The following is an 18,602-nucleotide window of genomic DNA, read 5'->3' as shown; positions in this document are numbered from 1 at the left end:
TCTCTGCTGATAAGACCCCCTTATCCAGGAGGTTAACCACTTCACACCTTACCCCTTTTCCTTACAGCAGCTGATAAGCAATAACAGAGTATGGAAGGCTGATCACTTATCCCCAGGGGATACAACTCTGATAGAGATGTGTGCTCCAGAGATTTCTGCTTGCCCCATAGATTAGGCAAAGTATTTATGGACAGTTGAGGCCTCATCCTTGTCCAGTTCATTCCCTTTCTCTATCCTACTTCCCCCACTCCCTTATAGGTTTTACTGTAGTATGGCCTTCAATGCATCATGTATGCCCAAATTCCTGTCTCAGCCACTGCTTCTAAAAAGTCTTATCCAAAAATTTTGTTACCAGGTGTGGTTCTTTTTTTTAAATTTTTTATTTAAACATATATTTTTATCCCCAGGGGTACAGGTCTGTGAATCACCAGGTTTACACACTTCACAGCACTCACCAAAGCACATACCCTCCCCAATGTCCATAACTCCACCCCCCTTCTCCCAACCTCCCTCCCCCCAGCAACCCTCAGTTTATTTTGTGAGATTAAGAGTCACTTATGGTTTGTCTTCCTCCCAATCCTATCTTGTTTCATTTATTCTTCTCCTACCCACTTAAGCCATGTTGCATCACCACTTCCTCATATCAGGGAGATCATATGATAGTTTTCTTTCTCTGCTTGACTTATTTCACTAAGCATGGTACCCTCTAGTTCTATCCATGTTGTCGCAAATGGCAAGATTTCATTTCTTTTGATGGCTGCATAGTATTCCATTGTGTATATATACCACATCTTCTTTATCCACTCATCTGTTGATGGACATCTAGGTTCTTTCCATAGTTTGGCTATTGTGGACATTACTGCTATAAACATTCGGGTGCACATGCCCCTTCGGATCACTACGTTTGTATCTTTAGGGTAAATACCCAGGAGTGCAATTGCTGGGTCATAGGGCAGTTCTATTTTCAACATATTGAGGAACCTCCATGCTGTTTTCCGGAGTGGCTGCACCAGCTTGCATTCCCACCAACAGTGTAGGAGGGTTCCCCTTCCTCCGCATCCTCGCCAGCATCTGTCATTTCCTGACTTGTTGATTTTAGCCATTCTGACTGGTGTGAGGTGATATCTCATTGTGGTTTTGATTTGTATTTCCCTGATGCCAAGTGATATGGAGCACTTTTTCATGTGTCTGTTGGCCATCTGGATGTCTTCTTTGCAGAAATGTCTGTTCATGTCCTCTGCCCATTTCTTGATTGGATTATTTGTTCTTTGGGTGTTGAGTTTGCTAAGTTCTTTATAGATTTTGGACACTAGTCCTTTATATGATATGTTGTTTGCAAATATCTTCTCCCATTCTGTCAGTTGTCTTTTGATTTTGTTAACGGTTTCTTTTGCTGTGCAAAAGCTTTTGATCTTGATGAAATCCCAATAGTTCATTTTTGCCCTTGCTTCCCTTGCCTTTGGCGATGTTCCTAGGAAGATGTTGCTACGGCTGAGGTCGAAGAGGTTGCTGCCTGTGTTCTCCTCAAGGATTTTGATGGATTCCTTTATCACATTGAGGTCCTTCATCCATTTGGAGTCTATTTTTGTGTGTGGTGTAAGGAAATGGTCCAATTTCATTTTTATGCATGTGGCTGTCCAATTTTCCCAACACCATTTATTGAAGAGGCTGTCTTTTTTCCATTGGACATTCTTTCCTGCTTTGGTGTTGATTAGTTTACCATAGAGTTGTGGGTCTATTTCTGGGCTCTCTATTCTGTTCCATTGATCTATGTGTCTGTTTTTGTGCCAATACCATGCTGTCTTGATGATGACAGCTTTGTAATAGAGCTTGAAGTCCGGAATTGTGATGCCACCAACTTTGGCTTTCTTTTTCAATATCCCTTTGGCTATTCGAGGTCTTTTCTGGTTCCATATACATTTTAGAATTATTTGTTCCATTTCTTTGAAAAATATGGGTGGTACTTTGATAGGAATTGCATTAAATGTGTAGATTGCTTTAGGTAGTGATACAGAAGACCAAATGACAGAGAATAAAGAAGCTGAGCAAAAGAGGGACAAACAGCTATTGGACCACGAGGGGAGAATTCGAGAGATAAGTGACACCATAAGACGAAACATTAGAATAATTGGGATTCCAGAAGAAGAAGAAAGAGAGAGGGGAGCAGAAGGTATACTGGAGAGAATTATTGGGAAGCATTTTCCCAATATGGCAAAGGGAACGAGCATCAAAATTCAGGAGGTTCAGAGAACGCCCCTCAAAATCAATAAGAATAGGTCCACACCCTGTCACCTAATAGTAAAATTTACAAAGAGAAAATCCTGAAAGCAGCCCGGGAAAAGAAGTCTGTAACATACAATGCTAAGAATATTAGATTGGCAGCTGACTTATCCACAGAGACCTGGCAGGCCAGAAAGAGCTGGCATGATATTTTCAGAGCACTAAACAAGAAAAACATGCAGCCAAGAATACTATATCCAGCTAGGCTCTCATTGAAAATAGGAGAGATTAAAAGCTTCCAGGACAAACAAAAAATGAAAGAATTTGCAAATACCAAACCAGCTCTACAGGAAATATTGAAAGGGGTCCTCTAAGCAAAGAGAGAGCCTACAAGAGGAAGATCAGAAAGGAACAGAGACCATATACAGTAACAGTCACCTTACAGGCAATACAATGGCACTAAATTCATATCTATCAATAATTACCCTGAATGTTAATGGGCTAAATGCCCCAATCAAAAGACACAGGGTATCAGAATGGATAAAAAAAACAAAACCCATCTATATGTTGCCTACAAGAAATTCATTTTAAGCCCGAAGACACCTCCAGACCAGGTGTGGTTCTAAGAAGCAGGCACATAGGATGAGATTCTGGAGCTCAGTCATCTATTGGACAGCAAGCAATGCAAACACCATCACTGGTGGTCAGTGAAGTACTGATAGACCTTAGAAGTGTGACTGCTAAGATTTTAACCTGTAGTGAATAAAGATGGGATACAGGTATACAGTACATATAAGGTGTACTTGCGTGTGCAATGTCTCTGGCCTTTTAGAAATCGTGAAGAAATAGTAATTATAAGCAGTAGGGATTTGTGACTACTGCTAAATATTGTTAATGCTTAAAGCAGGGAAAATGACAGGCTTGGGGAAATCCATCATTAATTTAAAACAAAGTGTGATAGTCAGAGTGTCTCCTTGGCAGCCTTTAAAGAGACCCATACCTCCTGCTGTCCGAACTGAAAGTCAAGTGTTGAGTCATCACTGAATTCTAACTAGTACAATAACTACTTGTATTGGTAAATAAGCAACCAAAAATAGGTTAAATCATGGTCTGTATTCTGTGTTTAAGAATTCAGGTAAGCACAGAATATTGTATGGACCAATTTAAATAAAAAATGTTAAGTTTCTTGCTGAAAAAGATTTTCATTAAGTATTAAAAATAACTGAGTTTTAGACTGCAGTGTTGTCCTCATTTTGCGGAAAAGAAAGGAGTATTGCATTTTTAAAAAAATATTTTACTTATTTATTTGACACAGAGAGAGGGATCACAGGTAGGCATTGAGGCAAGCGGAGAGAGAGGGGGAAGCAGGCTACCCACCGAGCAGAGAGCCCAATGCAGGGCTCGATCCGAGGACCTGAGCTGAAGGCAGAGGGTTAACACACTGAGCCACCCAGGTACCCCATTATTGTATAATTTTAATGCCTGTGCATTATATGTGATCATATTTAATTTTCACAAATATCCCAAGGAGGCAGATACTGTTGTAATGACCATTGTACAGATAAAGAATAACAGGCAAAGAATGGTTAAAACTTCTAAAGGTCAAGCATGGTGGTAAGTGGGAGAACTAAAAGTCAAAAACAAGTCTTGATTCTACAAAATGCTATGTTGTTTGCCTATGTAGTTTTTTCCTTTTCTGAACAGCTGGAGAATTTTCCAATTACAGTTTTTTTATTGTTTATTTTTCTTTGTTGGACATGGGGGGAATGTGTAGTATGTATATTTAAGAACTCAGAGTAGAGGAAAAATGCCTAAAAACCTAGTTAACTTTTAGTTAATCAGATATGAGCAACATAATTCTTTGGGCTAAAAATAGCAGTGGCCTAGATTAGAGATAGAGGTGTCCTCTTAGATACACAGAATGGTTCATTTGTATTAAAAGTGAGGAGTGTCCTGGAAAATAAATCATCTAAGGCAGGGGGGTGAGATGAGGGTGGTATGAGATGTTAAAGAACAATGGAAAGCAGAGGATGTAAAAGAAGGAAATCTAATTGTGGTTTGCTGTGTTGATAAGAACTTTTGGGTTCAGCATCTGCAAACTCATTCAGATATTAGTAAGAAATGGGAGATATTACTATAAAGATTCACTTAGGTTGGAACAGAGTCATTTGGAATATGAGACACCTTTATGTTATTATCTCAAGTCCTATAAGGTATCTTTATATCCTGTTTTCTTGCATCTGTTCTCTTCTCACCAATTTCCATCATAATTTCATGTCCAGATTAATTGGCTTAGTTCATTGGTTAAATGCCTAGTGGGTAGGGTTCTTTTTAGGATCACTGACAGGTCTCTATGACATACCTGTGTATCAGATGTTCAGCCTGGTCCAAAGAATGGCCATCTTTGCACATGGTACTTTTTTTTTTTTTTTCATTTTCCTAAGCAGATGCCTTGGCATTGGATAGGCAGTTTCAGATGGGAGTATTATTTTTAGCAGCAATATGACTGAGACATTAGTATAAAAATTACATTACTCTAATATTTTGGTGATCATGTACTTCATCATCAAAACTAAGTAATCTCTGAGAGTGAAATCAGTGCTCTTAAAAATTAGATCAATAGACATAATCAAGACTCTCTACCCCAAGATGGAATGCATACCCACTTTTCCTATGGCCCTAACTTTTATTTTATTTTTCTCTTCTTTTGAAGTTTGGAGGCAAAGAAATGCCACACTTATCTGGTGAGAGTTCTAAGACAACATGGTATCATCAATGTTAGTATCTTAGCTCAGGTCAGTGGCTTTAGGACTGTTCAAGATTTCAGCTGTTGTGCAACTTTGTGTCTTAAATATAGGTCCATAGACTTATAATCCTCATATCATGGAGATATTCTTTGTTGGTTGGCAGACACAAAATGCTGTAAAACAAGGATTATTAAGGAGTAATAGAACTGAAAATGGAAAATATTTCTGAGAAATGTCCCATTCTCTATCAGTGCTTGATACACTGAATTTCTTTGTGTTCACTTCCTGATGGTGGTTGATAAATACAAAAAGTACAAATGTATGCAAAAATGTACACAAAATACAAATGTATACAAAAAATAAGTTTTTTGAGGCAACTAGTAAGAAAATCAATAGGATTCAGATGAGTAAATTCCTAACTGTGTGGTTTTAGTCAAATCACTTAAACTTTCTGGATTTCAGTAGCCTCAATTAAAAATTTATCACTCTAATATGAGTCTTAAAGTATTTACTTTGATAGGCTAATAACACTGGAAAGAAGTAATTATGATATCAGATAGAACTGATCTTATGAATGAGACCAAAGCCATTTTTGGAGTTATAATTTGCAACTTGTGTTACTCTGGTTCCTCCAAGAAGCAAACGTAAGAAGGAATTCAATGTGCAATGACTATATTAAGCAATTGCTTGTGAGAGAAATGGGGATGGATCTGTGTAAGAGTGGGAGTGCTGCCAGATAATATAAGTCTGATCCAAGAGAAGGAGAGAGGGAGGGATGGCTGGTAGAAGTGTCCTAGACTTCTTTTAAAGAAGATTTAGTTAGGTTCTCAAAGAGAATGCAAAACAGTCTCAGTCATCCAACGATTGTGTCTACTTTAATATTAATATATTGCTGTGTTCAGACAATGGCTTTCAACAACCCACGGGAAACATGACTTTGGTGCAAATGTGGCAATGGATTCCATGTTCAGAAGCTTTGCTAGAGGTCTGTTTCTCCAGAAAGATTAAGGATCAACTCCTTCATGGTTCTCTTGTGCCCTTCTTTCTGAAAGGAAGTTTATTGTGATAAACTACATCTCTCATTTCTGCTGTTGATTTCTGGCTTGTAACTGGTACTCATGTTGTTTTCCACTATCTCCATGCTAAATTCCCCTAGGCTTAGTGATCACCTGGTTATATATATATTATATATATAAGTTCTGGTTATATACCAGGTGATAACCTTCATTAACAAGGTATTCCTGTCCTTGGTAGTTGTACCCTTCTCAGTCCTGCACAGGACAATTCACATGTATAATGGGGCAAAGGAATACCAGGACGTGCTCAAGTAAATCTTCTGTTTAACACATATTTTCCCTTGTTCCCTTTGTATAAAAGCATCCCTAAACAACAAAAACAATAACAACAACCAAGAGAACAACAACAACAACAAAATCTGGACAATATCCTTATGCTGTTCAGTGTTAATTACATCTGCCAGGAGGGTGACTATTGACCTTGGTTATCTGTCACTGGGCACAAGGATACCAAACTTGTAGTTTAGTGGGACTGTTGCTGTGTCCCCTGGTAAGCTCTTGCATAGGGGACTCAACACTCCACAGAGCTCAGTCTACAGAGCCCAAAGCTGACAGATAGAAGGTACAAAACTCCCACATCAGTCATTAGGAGTTATGGTAAAAGAAGTACTCTAGCTTCCATCTTTTAGTTGCTGGGATCATGTATCCCTTTAACTAGAAATGTGGTGCAAAATGATTCTCTGATCTAATAAGTGCACCATATCCTGAAGGATGGTACCCCATCTTTTCAGATATTATAGTTTCAGCTTCACTTTTAAAAGGTCATTCTAGTGTTCTAGGAACATGGTATGGTATGTGTTACAATAACAAATTCCATGGTCATAGGCCCACTCCAATACCTCCTTCACCATAAAGTATGTCTTCTGTCCATACCATGTCTTCTGTCCATACCATTTTCAGGCATTCTGCAAGCCCCAAGGATTTGCAGGCAGGAAAGGAAAATTCATACCTAGAATAGGTTTCTCATCCTGTCAGAACAAATGTAGGGAATTTCTAGGGAAAAAGGGAATCAATATAGACAACTTGCCAAAAAAGGGTGGATTGATCATCTAAAGAATTAAAGCCCTATTGTGTTGCTGAAAAGATGGATACTTGCAATATAATCATCTCATGAAATAAAATATATGGCTCACTCAATCTAGCATTGTTAAAATCAAATCCATGAATACTACTCTCATTCATGCCAGTAACCAAGAAGTTCTTGCAATTATTTAGAAATGTGGTCTCTTTCCTCTACCAGCCAAGCAAGTTTCCAGATAGATTATGGTGGAATTTTACCTTAATTTTTAGCTTGGCAGCCAGGAGAATCAAGGAAGGGAAGCTCCTGAAAGGGATATATGTTGCCTTGTGTGGGAGTGGTTTCTGCAAGTTCTTCTACCATATAGAAGTAAAAGTAAAAATGTAAAAGTAAGAGCTATTATTATAGAAGGTGGTCCTTGTACAATTTATAAAGTTTGGGGGAAGTTAAAAACTCAACATCTTCAGGGATATCCTTTTATATATTTCCAGTCCCTTTTATATTATATTTTATACACACACACACACACACACACACACACACACACGTGTGTATATAAATGTGTGTGTGTGTGTGTGTGTGTGTATATATATATATATATATATATATATATATATATATATATTTTTTTTTTTTTTTTTCAGGATTCTGGCCCTACCAGGGCCTGACTTCAAGTAACTTGGCCTTGGATGAGCATTCAGATATCTCTGAAACGCTGTGACTCTAGCAATTAGGATCTCAGCAATATATTTCAGAAGATGAAGGCCACTTTATAAGCTATCAGAGAGCCCTCCAACTTAGCCTTTAACTGAATGTCACCATCCCCAAGTTTCTGGGCATTCTTCTGCATGAAATCAGTACAATAGCAGTAAATACCCAACTCTGTTGTAGGCACAATTCTATCCATAATTTTCAAATTCCTGTATCATCACACCTATTACAAAAAACCACTCTCTGTACCAGGACATTCTCCTAGGTTATTTCCCATGAAGTCTTTGACACTGAGGTGCCATTTTTTCCCCAGTAATTATCCATGCCCCAACCTATGAATGAGACCACCAGCTCACTGCCTATTTTCTGTGACAATATGTGTACACACATACACACAAGTAATACCAAAACAAGTAGTATCTGTACATAGCATTTGTATACTATATATTATATACATCATATTTGATTTTGAGTGAAGAAAGAAAGAAGGCCATGTGGAAACATCCTAGACCACTATGCATTCCTACAGTCTAAGAAAAGTTTGGCAAGGCTGTCCTGAGACCCTCATGCCTAAATCAACCCTTAGAAGAGTTTCAATTTTCTGGAATGAGCTTGCTATTCCTTTTGTAAATGAGGCTATTTTCAAAAAGAAAATGCAACTACAGAGAAAATAAAGTTTTAAGCATGTGTTTTCTAATATACATGATTTTCAACATATATAGTATATTTATTGAAAATAAAAAGAAATTTGAAGGCCTGCACGATGGCTGGTAGAATCCAGTGATCTTTCGAGCAATAAATAGTAGGGTTACATTTCCTATTTGATTTGGAAACTTAAGAAAAGAAAAATAAAAACTTTAATTATGGAGAGAGTTTAAAAGAAATGAAAAGAAGCAATAAAATATCATTATTAGTATCCTGTGTATTTTAGCAACTTGTGTGGAGTGAAGCATCAGGAACTCATCAAGGAAGAGGATAGGCAAATAGGAAGGAAGGCAAATTCCTATTCTGATTATGTGTGGCTTAACAGACGACTAATGTGTTTCTACGTCTTAATCATGTGTATCTGTATCACAAACACATGTCTCTGCTTGTTTAGCTATGTGCAATCAGAATACAGACTTGCCTCTTTCTGTGATATATATATAATATATACACATATATATACACATATATACACACACATATATATACGCACATAAACACACAATATATATGCACACACACACATACATATACATCCATATACTTTGGGAGACTACTGTAATTGTCAAACTGAATAGGTATTTATAATGTTTCACTCCACCATCTTAAATTATCCCTGCTGTACTGTTTATTCGTCTTGAAAGGAAATGCTATATCGTATTTTATTTGAGATTCCATTGTTCTGAACCATTGACTATACATGTTGCAATGTAGTGAAAAGCAATGGTGTATGTCTTTTCATAAAAGTTTTAGATAATAAAGGAAGCCAACTGTCTGCAAAGAGTAAGCAAAATGGATATCCTATTGTAAATAAGACCTTGGAAATGAATGACAATCCTATAAAATTTACTGTCTATTCTTTGGCTACACTTCTGTAGTAATGTCTATGAAAAGTATAAACTTATATGTGTGTGTGTGAGCACATGTACACATACATTTTATGTGTAAATTTCACACTTACATTGTTGTTAGAAAAATATTTTCCTGAAAAATGGAAGCATACATTTTTCAGTTAAAAATAAAGAAAATGAACTTTAAGAAAACTGATGCCCTGTAATGTAGTTAGTTCTGTGTTTCTAAAAATAAAGACCACCCTAGGAGAGAAAAGTCTATGTCTGAGGACATATGGACTGGCTAGATTCCATGGCAGAGTTGCTATAGGACCTTAATAAGTAATTTAGTCACCTTGCTCCCAAGATAACTTACTTTTAAAATTAAATTAAATGAATTACAAGTTACATCATATTCACAATAAATAATAAAAAAAAAAATCCCAGAACGTTTACAGAGCTACAAGAAGGAGTATAACAAAAACAAAACATTTTTTTTCAGTGGTGTTAATAGTGTAAATTACTTTTCCATGACAAAACCAGGATTTCTAATTCAGGGCCTATTTAGTTCCCTGTTCCCTCCTCTTATAACTCTTTTTGATTAGCCCACAACCACCTTTACCAACCAACATTTAGGTCTTCCACTCTACTATGTTCTATCATTCTCCTCATCAAATAATACCACTAATTTTTTTTTTCTAAAACAGCTTAGCCATATTTTACATTTTATCAAATATCTTAGGAATTCATCATTGACTCTTGAAAATATTTTTCTAAACACTCACACTTCTGTACCAAAGTGAAGTGTTGGAACAGTTAAGATCCCACCCTCAAGATACAGAATTCTATCTGTAGATAGAGGATTCTATCTCCCATTCCTTCCCAGTGCCATAGTGTTGGGTTCTCACATTTATTCAAGAACCAGTAAGTACTTAACTACAATTAGATAAGATTACACCTAAAATGTCAATGACTTAATTTCCATATGCTTCACCCTAAGCAAGGCATATACTTTGCCTGTTTCTGCCTTTAGGTATATAAATTAGAGTAAGATATATAGTGTAATATTTTACTATTAAATATATATTATTAAATATATAACATATTAAGTGAAGTTTTATAAACCAAACATAAATTATATAAATATGTATATTTATTATGCCTAATTATTCTATATAATTGTGAAAGAATTGCTTACCAATTGTCTTCAAGACATCCACAGTGGCAGGATTTATGATGGAGAAGATTATATACCAATATCTTTAATGTATGAATGACAAGACCAAGTTCTGAGAATAGCAAGGAATAAGAATAAAGATGATATTGATGGGCACTAGCTCCTACTTCAAAATTTATTAATTCTTTCAGTCTGCAAAGTTTACTTTGTGTTCATTTGTTGCTCTTACTTTTTTTTCTAAATTTTATTCCTAGTTACATATTTTCAGTATTTCTTTTTTGTTTTAGCAACTTGACTGAGGTGTCACCAACATAAAATGTACTCTGTATATTAAAAGTGTACAATTTGATAAATTTTGACATATGTAAACTCTTATAAAATTATCACCATAACAAAGATAATGAGCATACCCATTACTCTAAAATAGTCACTTGGCTTATTTACAATCCTTCCCACATGCTCTTCCTCATTGCCCCCAATCCATTCTCAGGCAACTGATGATATGCTATCACTATAGGTTAGTTTGCATTTTCTAGAATTTTATGCAACTGGAATCATATAAAGTACCCATTTTTGTGTTACTTCTTTCATTTATCATAATTATTTTGGGGTTTAACTGTGATGTTGCTTGAGTTGTATTTTATATAGTAGCTTTCCATTTCAAGTGTGGACATTTAGGTTTGGGTTTTGATTTGTCTTTTTGTCTATTTCAACTTAAGCTTTTATAAATATTCATGTACAGGTCTTTGTAGACATACGCTTTCATTACTCTGGCAAATATCAAAGAATGAAATAACTGGTTCATATAGTAGCTGTGTATTCTTAAGAAATGATAAAATGTTTTCCAAAGTGATTATACCAATGCATATCCCCACTAACATTGTATGAGAGTTCCAATACCTGCACATACTTACCAACAATTGGTATGACAGGCTTTGTAAATTTAGCCATTCTAATAAGAATGTAGTGGCATATTGTTTTGGTTTTAATTAGCATTTCCCAAATGACAAAGTGTGTTGCATTTTTTCATGTACCTATTTGCCACCCCTAAGTCTCCTATGGCAACACATCTTCGAATACTTTGCCCATTTTTTAAAAAAAAATAGGTTTTGTTCTTGTAATGGAGTTCCATTATTAATTAGTTTTAAGAGCCTTTTTAGATTTGACAGAATGTTCTACAAAGATAATCTTATTATCCTAAAAAATATTTTAATTTTGCCTTCCAAACTGTATGTGTTTCACATCTTAATTTTTGCTTTATTTTACTGGTTAGAAATTTTAACACAGTGCTGCAAGGAGATGAGGAAAGCAGAAATCCTTGTCTTGTCCTGATGTTAAAGGTGATAGCACCTAGTCCTTCACCATTAAATATAATAATAGCTGTTAAAGGTTTTTTTGTTTCTTTTGATCTTTTTTTTTTTTTTTTTTTTACACATATAGAGAGAGACACAAAGGAGGGCCAGAGGGAGATGTAGAGAGAGAATCCTAAACAGGCTATATGCTAAGCATGGAGCCCAGCACTGCAGAGCTCAATCTCACAACCCTGAGACCATGACCTGAGCAGAAATCAAGACACAGGCACTTAATCAACAAAGCCACACAGAGCCCCAGCTGTTGGTTTTCATAGCTGTCCCTTGTCATGGGGAGGACGTCTGTATGTTTCTAACTTCTTGAGAATTTTTATTTCAAATGGATGTTAGATTTTTTTAAATGCTTTTCTGCATGAAATCATCACATTTTTCCCCTTTATAGTTTTGTTATGATGAATTACTTTGATTGCTTTTCAAATATTAAACAAACTTCAGTCTAGAAATAAATCCCAGTGAATCATTATTTAGAGGCTTTTTATATGTGGTTGTATTACATTTGCTAAATTTTGTTTAGAATTTTGCATCTAGGGTCACATATGATAGTGACCTATAGTTTTTATTTTTCTGTAATTTCTTTGATTTTGGTTTCAGATTAAAGATCAGCTCATAAAAAGAGTTGAAAGTTTTCCCACTTCTTTGAGTTCCTTCCTGTAAGATTTCCTCCTAAGTGTTTGGAGGAAATGCGGAATTCACCTGGAAGTTATTTGTATCTGAATTTTTCTTTGTGGGGAGCTTTTTTATAAGTTTAACGTCTTAAATTATTTATTTATTTATTTTCTTAATTTTAATGCTAGTATAAGCAATGTTCTATTAGTTTTAGGTCTACAGCATACTGATTCAACAATTCTATACACTACTCAATGTTAATCATGCTAAGTGTATTCTTAAGGGGTTCACCTGTTTCACCCATCCCCCCACGTACATCTCTGGCAACCATCAGTTTGTTCTCTGTGAGTCTGCTTTTTGTTTTGTCTCTTTTTTCTTTGTTTTGTTTCTTAACTACCACATATGAGTGAGAGCATATGGTATTTTTCTTTCTCCGACTAACTTGTTTCACTTAGTATTATTATGCTCTAGGTCCAACCATGTTGTTGCAAATGGCAAGGATTCATTCTTTTTATGACTAATATTCCAGTGTATATATACATACACATCACAATTTCTTTATCTAATCATCTACTGACGGACACTTGGGCTGCTTCCATAATTTGGTTATGTAAATAATGGTGCAGTAAACATAGGGTTGCATGTATCTTTTTGAATTAGTGTTTTAATATTCTTTGGGTAAATATCCTGTAGTGCAATACTGCATCATATAGTAATTCCAGTTTTAATTTTTTGAGGAACCTCCATACTTTTTCCACAGTGGCTGCACCAGTTTGCATTCCTACCAACAGGGCATGAGAGTTCCTTTTTCTCCACATCCTTGCTGAAATTTGCTGTTTCTTGTGTTTTTGATTTTAGTCACTTTGACAGGTATGAGGTGATACCTCATGGTAGTTTGATTTGTATTTCCCTAATTATGAATGATGTTGAGCAACTTTTCATGTGTCAGTGGCCATCTGTATGTTTTTGGTTAAATGTCTACTCATGTCTTCTGCCCATTTTTAATCAGAATACTTTTAGCTTTAGTTTTGAGTTGTATAAGTTCTTAATATATTTTTGATGCCAAACTTATTGGTTATGTCATTTGCAACTATCTTCTCCCATTCAGTAGGTTGACTTAGTTTTGTTGGCTGTTTCCTTAGCTGTGCTGAAACTTTTGATGAAGTTGTAATAGTTTAATTTTGCCTTTGTTTCCTTTGCCTCAGAAGACCTATCTAGAAAAATGTTGCTAAGGTCAACGCCAGAGAAATTACTGCCTGCACTCTCTCCTAGGATTTTTATGGTTTCTGGTCTCACATTTAGGTTTTTAATCCACTGGGGAGTTTATTTTTGTGTATGGTATGAGAAAATAATCCAGTTTCATTATTTTGCATGTAGCTGTCCAGATTTCCCAACACATTTAGTGAACTGACTTTTCTCTATTCTATGTTCTTGCACCATGTATCAAAGATCAATTGACCGTATAACTGTGAATTTATTTCTAGGCTCTCTATTCTATTGATCTGTATGTCTATTTTTTGCCAGCATCATACTGTTTTCATTACGACAGCTTTGTAGTATATCTTGAAATCTGAAATTGTGATACTTCCAGTTCTGTTCTTTTTCAAGATTGGTTTGAGTTTTGGGGTCTTTGGCAGTCGCACACAAATTTTATTTATTTATTTATTTATTTATTTTGTATACAAATTTAAGAATTTGTTCTAGTTCTGTGAAAAATGCTATTAGTATTTTCACAGGGATTGTATTAAATCTATAGATCATTTTGAACTGTATGGATATTTTAGCAATATTTGTTTTTCCAATCAATGAGCATGGAATATATTTCCATTTGTTTGTGTCATCTTCAACTCTTCCATCAATGTTTTATAGTTTTCAGAGTACAAATCTTTTACCACCTTGGTTAAGTTTATTCCTAGGTATTTTATTATTTTGGTGCAATTGTAAATGGGACAGTTTTCTTAATTTATCTCTCTGCTACTTCATTTTTAGTATATAGAAATGCAACAGATTTTTGAACATTGGTTTTGTTTCCTGTGACCTTACTGAATTAATTTATCAGTTCCAGTAATTTTTGGTGGAATCTTCATGGTTTTCTATATATAGTATCTTGCCATCTGGAAATAGAGAAAGTTTTATTTCTTCCTTACCAATTTGGATGCCTTTTATTTCTTTGTCTTGTCTTATTGCTAATACTAGAACTTCCAGTATTGTGTTTAAGAGTGGTAAGAGTAGACATCCTTGTCTTGTTCCTGATCTTAGGGGGAAAGCTCTCAATTTTTCACCATTAATATGATGTCAGCTGTGGGTTTTTCATATATGGCCTTCATTATGTAGAGGTATGTTTACTCTAAACCTACTTTGTTTTTGTTGTTCATCACACATGGATGTTGTACTTTGCTAAATGCTTTTTTTTTTTTTGCATCTGTTGAAAAGATCATGTGATTTATATCTTATCTCTTGTTGGTGTGATGTATCATGTTGACTGATTTGCAAATTTTGAACCACCCTTCCATCGCAGGAATAAATCCCACTTGATCATAGTGAATGATTTATTTAAGGTATTGTTGGATTCAGTTTGCTAATATTTGTTGAGGATTTTTGCATCTATATTAATCAGAAATGTTGGCTTGTAGCTTTCTCTCTCTTAGTGTCTTTCTCTGTATCAGGGTAATGCTGGCCTCACAGAATGATTTTGGAAACTTCCCTTTCTGTGATTTTAAATAGTTGTTGTTTTAAATAGTTGAGAAGTATAGCTATTAATCCTTCTTTAAATGTTTGGCAGAATTCACCTGTGAAGCCATCTGGTCTTGGATCTTTGTTCACTAAGAGTTTTGATTACTGATTCAATTTCATTGCTGGTAATTGATCTGTTCAAATTTTCTGTTTCTTCCTGCTTCCATTTTGGTAGGTTCTATATTTCTAGGAATTTGTCCATTTCTTCTAGGTTGTCCAATTTGTTGGCATATCATTTTCCATAATATCTCTTATAATTTTTTGTATTTCTGTGAAGTCAGATTTTATTTCCTCTCTTTCATTTCTAATTTTGTTTATTTATGTCCTCTTACCCCTCTTCTGCCCCCTGTTCTGAGTCTGGGTAAAGATTTATCAATGTTTTTTATCTTTTCAGAGAAGTAGCTCCAAGTTTTGTTGATCTCTTCTAGTGTTTTTTTAGTTTCTGTTTTGTTTATTTCTGCTCTAATCATTATTATTTCCCTCCTTTAACTAGTTTCTGGTTTTGTTTTTACTTCTTTTCCTAGCTCCTTTAGGCGTAAGGTTAGGTGATTTATTTGATATTTTTCTTGCTTCTTGAAGTTGGCCTGTATTGCTTTAAATTACCCTCTTAGAACAGCTTTTACAAATGCCCAAGACTTTGGACCATTGTGATTTCATTTTCATTTGTCTCCATGTATTTTCCTTTTTTTTTAATTTTAAATTTTTAATTAACGTATAATGTATTATTAGGCCCAGGGGTACAGGACTGTGAATCGCCAGGTTTACACACTTCACAGCACTCACCATAACACATACCCTCCCCAAAGTCCATAATCCAATCACCCTCTCCTTTCCCCCCTCCAACAAGCAACCCTCACTTGTTTTGTGAGATTAAGAGTCTCTTATGGTTTGTTTCCCTCCCGATCCCATCTTGTTCCATTTTTTTTCCTTCCCTACCCTCCTGTTGCCTCTCAAATTCTTCATATCATGGAGATTGTATGATAATTTTCTTTCTCTGACTGACTTATTTTGCTCAGCATGATATCCTCTAGTTCCATCCATGTTGCAAAAGGCAAGATTTCATTTCTTTTCATGGCTGCATAGTATTCCGCTGTGTGTGTGTGTGTGTGTGTGTGTGTGTGTGTGTGTGTGTGTGTATCACTAATTCTTTGTCCTTTCATCTGTTGGTGGACATCTAGGTTATTTCCATAGTTCGGCTACTGTGGACATGGCTGCTATAAACATTTGGGTGCACGTGCCACTTCGGATCACTGCATTTGTATCTTTACAGTAAATACCCAGTAGTGCAATTGCTGGGTCATAGAGTATCTCTATTTTCAACTTTTTGAGGAATCTCCATGGTGTTTTCCAGACTGGTTGCATCAGCTTGCATTCCCACCAACAGTGTAGGAGGGTTCCCCTTTCTCTGCATGCTCACCGGCATCTGTTATTTCTTGACTTGTTAATTTTAGCCATTCTTACTGGTGTGAGGTGGTATCTCATTGTGGTTTTCATTTGTATTTCCCTGATGCCAAGTTATGTGGAGCACTTTTTCATGTGTCTCTTGTCCATCTGGATGTCTTCTTTGCAGAAATGTCTGTTCATATCCTCTGCCCATTTCTTGATTGGATTATTCTTTGGGAGTTTGATAAGTTCTTCATAGATTTTTGGATACTAGCCCTTTGTCTGATATGTCGTTTGCAAATATCTTCTCCCATTCTGTCAGTTGTCTTTTGGTTTTGTTGACTGTTTCCTTTGCTGCCGAAAAGCTTTTGATCTTGATGAAGTCCCAATAGTTCATTTTTGCCCTTGCTTCCCTTGCTTTTGGTGATGTTTTCAGGAAGAAGTTGCTGCAGAGGTCAAAGAGGTTGGTGCCTATGTTATACTCAAGAATTTTGATGTATGCCTTTCTCCCATTGAGGCCCTTCATCCATTTGGAGTCTATTTTTGTGTGTGGTATAAGGAAATGCTCCAGTTTCATTTTCTGCATATGGCTGTCCAATTTTTCCAACACCATTTTTCAAAGAGACTGTCTTTTTTCCATTGGGCATTCTTTCCTGCTTTGTCAAAGATTAGTTGAACATAGAGTTGGAGGTCTATTTCTGGACTTTCTATTCTGTTCCATTCATCTATGTGTCTGTTTTGTGCCAGTACCATACTGTCTTGATGACGACAGCTTTGTAATAGAGCTTGAAGTTTGGAATTGTGAATGCCAACATTCCTCTGGCTATTTGAGGTCTTTTCTGGTTCCATATAAATTTTAGGATTATTTGTTCCACTTCTTTGGAAAAAAATGGATGGGATTTTGATAGGGTTTGCATTAATGTGTAGATTGTTTTTTGTAGCATAGGCATTTTCACAATATTTTTTCTTCCAATCCATGAGCATGGAACATTTATCCATTTCTTTGTGACTTCCTCAATTTCTTTTATGAGTACTTTATAGTTTCCTGAGTACAGATTCTTTGCCTCTTTGATTAGGTTTATTCCTAGGTATCTTATGGTTTTGGGTGCAATTGTAAATAGGATTGACTCCTTAATTTCTCTTTCTTCTTTCTTGTTGTTGGTGTATAGAAATGCAACTGATTTCTGTGCACTGATTTTATATCCTGATACTTTACTGAATACCTGTACAAGTTCTATCAGATTTGGAGTGGAGTCTTTTGAGTTTTCCACATAAAGTATCATATCATCTGCAAAGAGTTATAGCTTGACTTCTTTGCTGATTTGGATGCCTTTAATTTCTTTTTATTGTCTGATTGCTGAGGCTAGGACTTCTAGTACTATGTTGAATAGTATAATGTTGAATGATAATGGACAACCCTGCCATGTTCCTTACCTTAGCAAAAAAGCACTCAGTTTTTTTCCATTGAGAATGATATCCGCTGTGGGTTTTTCATAGATGGCTTTGATGATATTGAGGTATGTACCCACTATCCCTAGCTATGAAGTTTTGATCAGCAAAGGATGTTTTACTTTGTGAAATGCTTTTTCAGGATCTATTGAGAGTATCATATGGTTCTTTTTCTTATTCTTTTATTAATGTATTGCATCACATTGATTGATTTGCAGATGTTGAACCACCCTTGCATCCCAGGAATAAATCCCACTTGGTTGTGGTAAGTAATCCTTTTATTGTACTGCTGGATCCTACTGGCTAGTATTTTGGTGAGAATTTTCGCATCTGTGTTCATCAAGGATATTGGTCTGTAATTCTCTTTTTTGATGGGGTCTTTGGTTTTGGGAACAAGGTAATACTGGCCTCATAAAATGAGTTTGGAAGTTTTGCTTCCATTTCTATTTTTTGGAACAGTTTCAGGAGAATAGGAATTAATTATTTTTTAAATGTTTGGTAAGATTCCCCTGGGAAGCCATCTGGCCCTGGGCTCTTGTTTGTTGGGAGATTTTTGATGACTCCTTCAATCGCCTTA

The 18,602-nt window shown here is 35.7% G+C and overlaps 1 long non-coding RNA gene across 1 annotated transcript in view; it reads left to right on the top strand.

The window, feature by feature from the left end:
- LOC309864289 overlaps nucleotides 1-18,602 on the top strand; it is a 32,477-nt gene that overhangs the window by 2,185 nt on the left and 11,690 nt on the right. The window contains exon 2 of the long non-coding RNA XR_014311436.1: nucleotides 18,244-18,290. This is a non-coding gene — a long non-coding RNA (uncharacterized lncRNA). The remainder of the gene's footprint in view (nucleotides 1-18,243; nucleotides 18,291-18,602) is intronic.

The sequence above is a fragment of the Mustela nivalis genome, assembly GCF_964662115.1.
Source record: "Mustela nivalis genome assembly, chromosome: 5".
NCBI lineage: Eukaryota > Metazoa > Chordata > Mammalia > Carnivora > Mustelidae > Mustela > Mustela nivalis.
The sequence above is the reverse complement of the archived record's forward strand: the minus strand, read 5'-3'. Positions and strand labels throughout refer to the sequence as shown.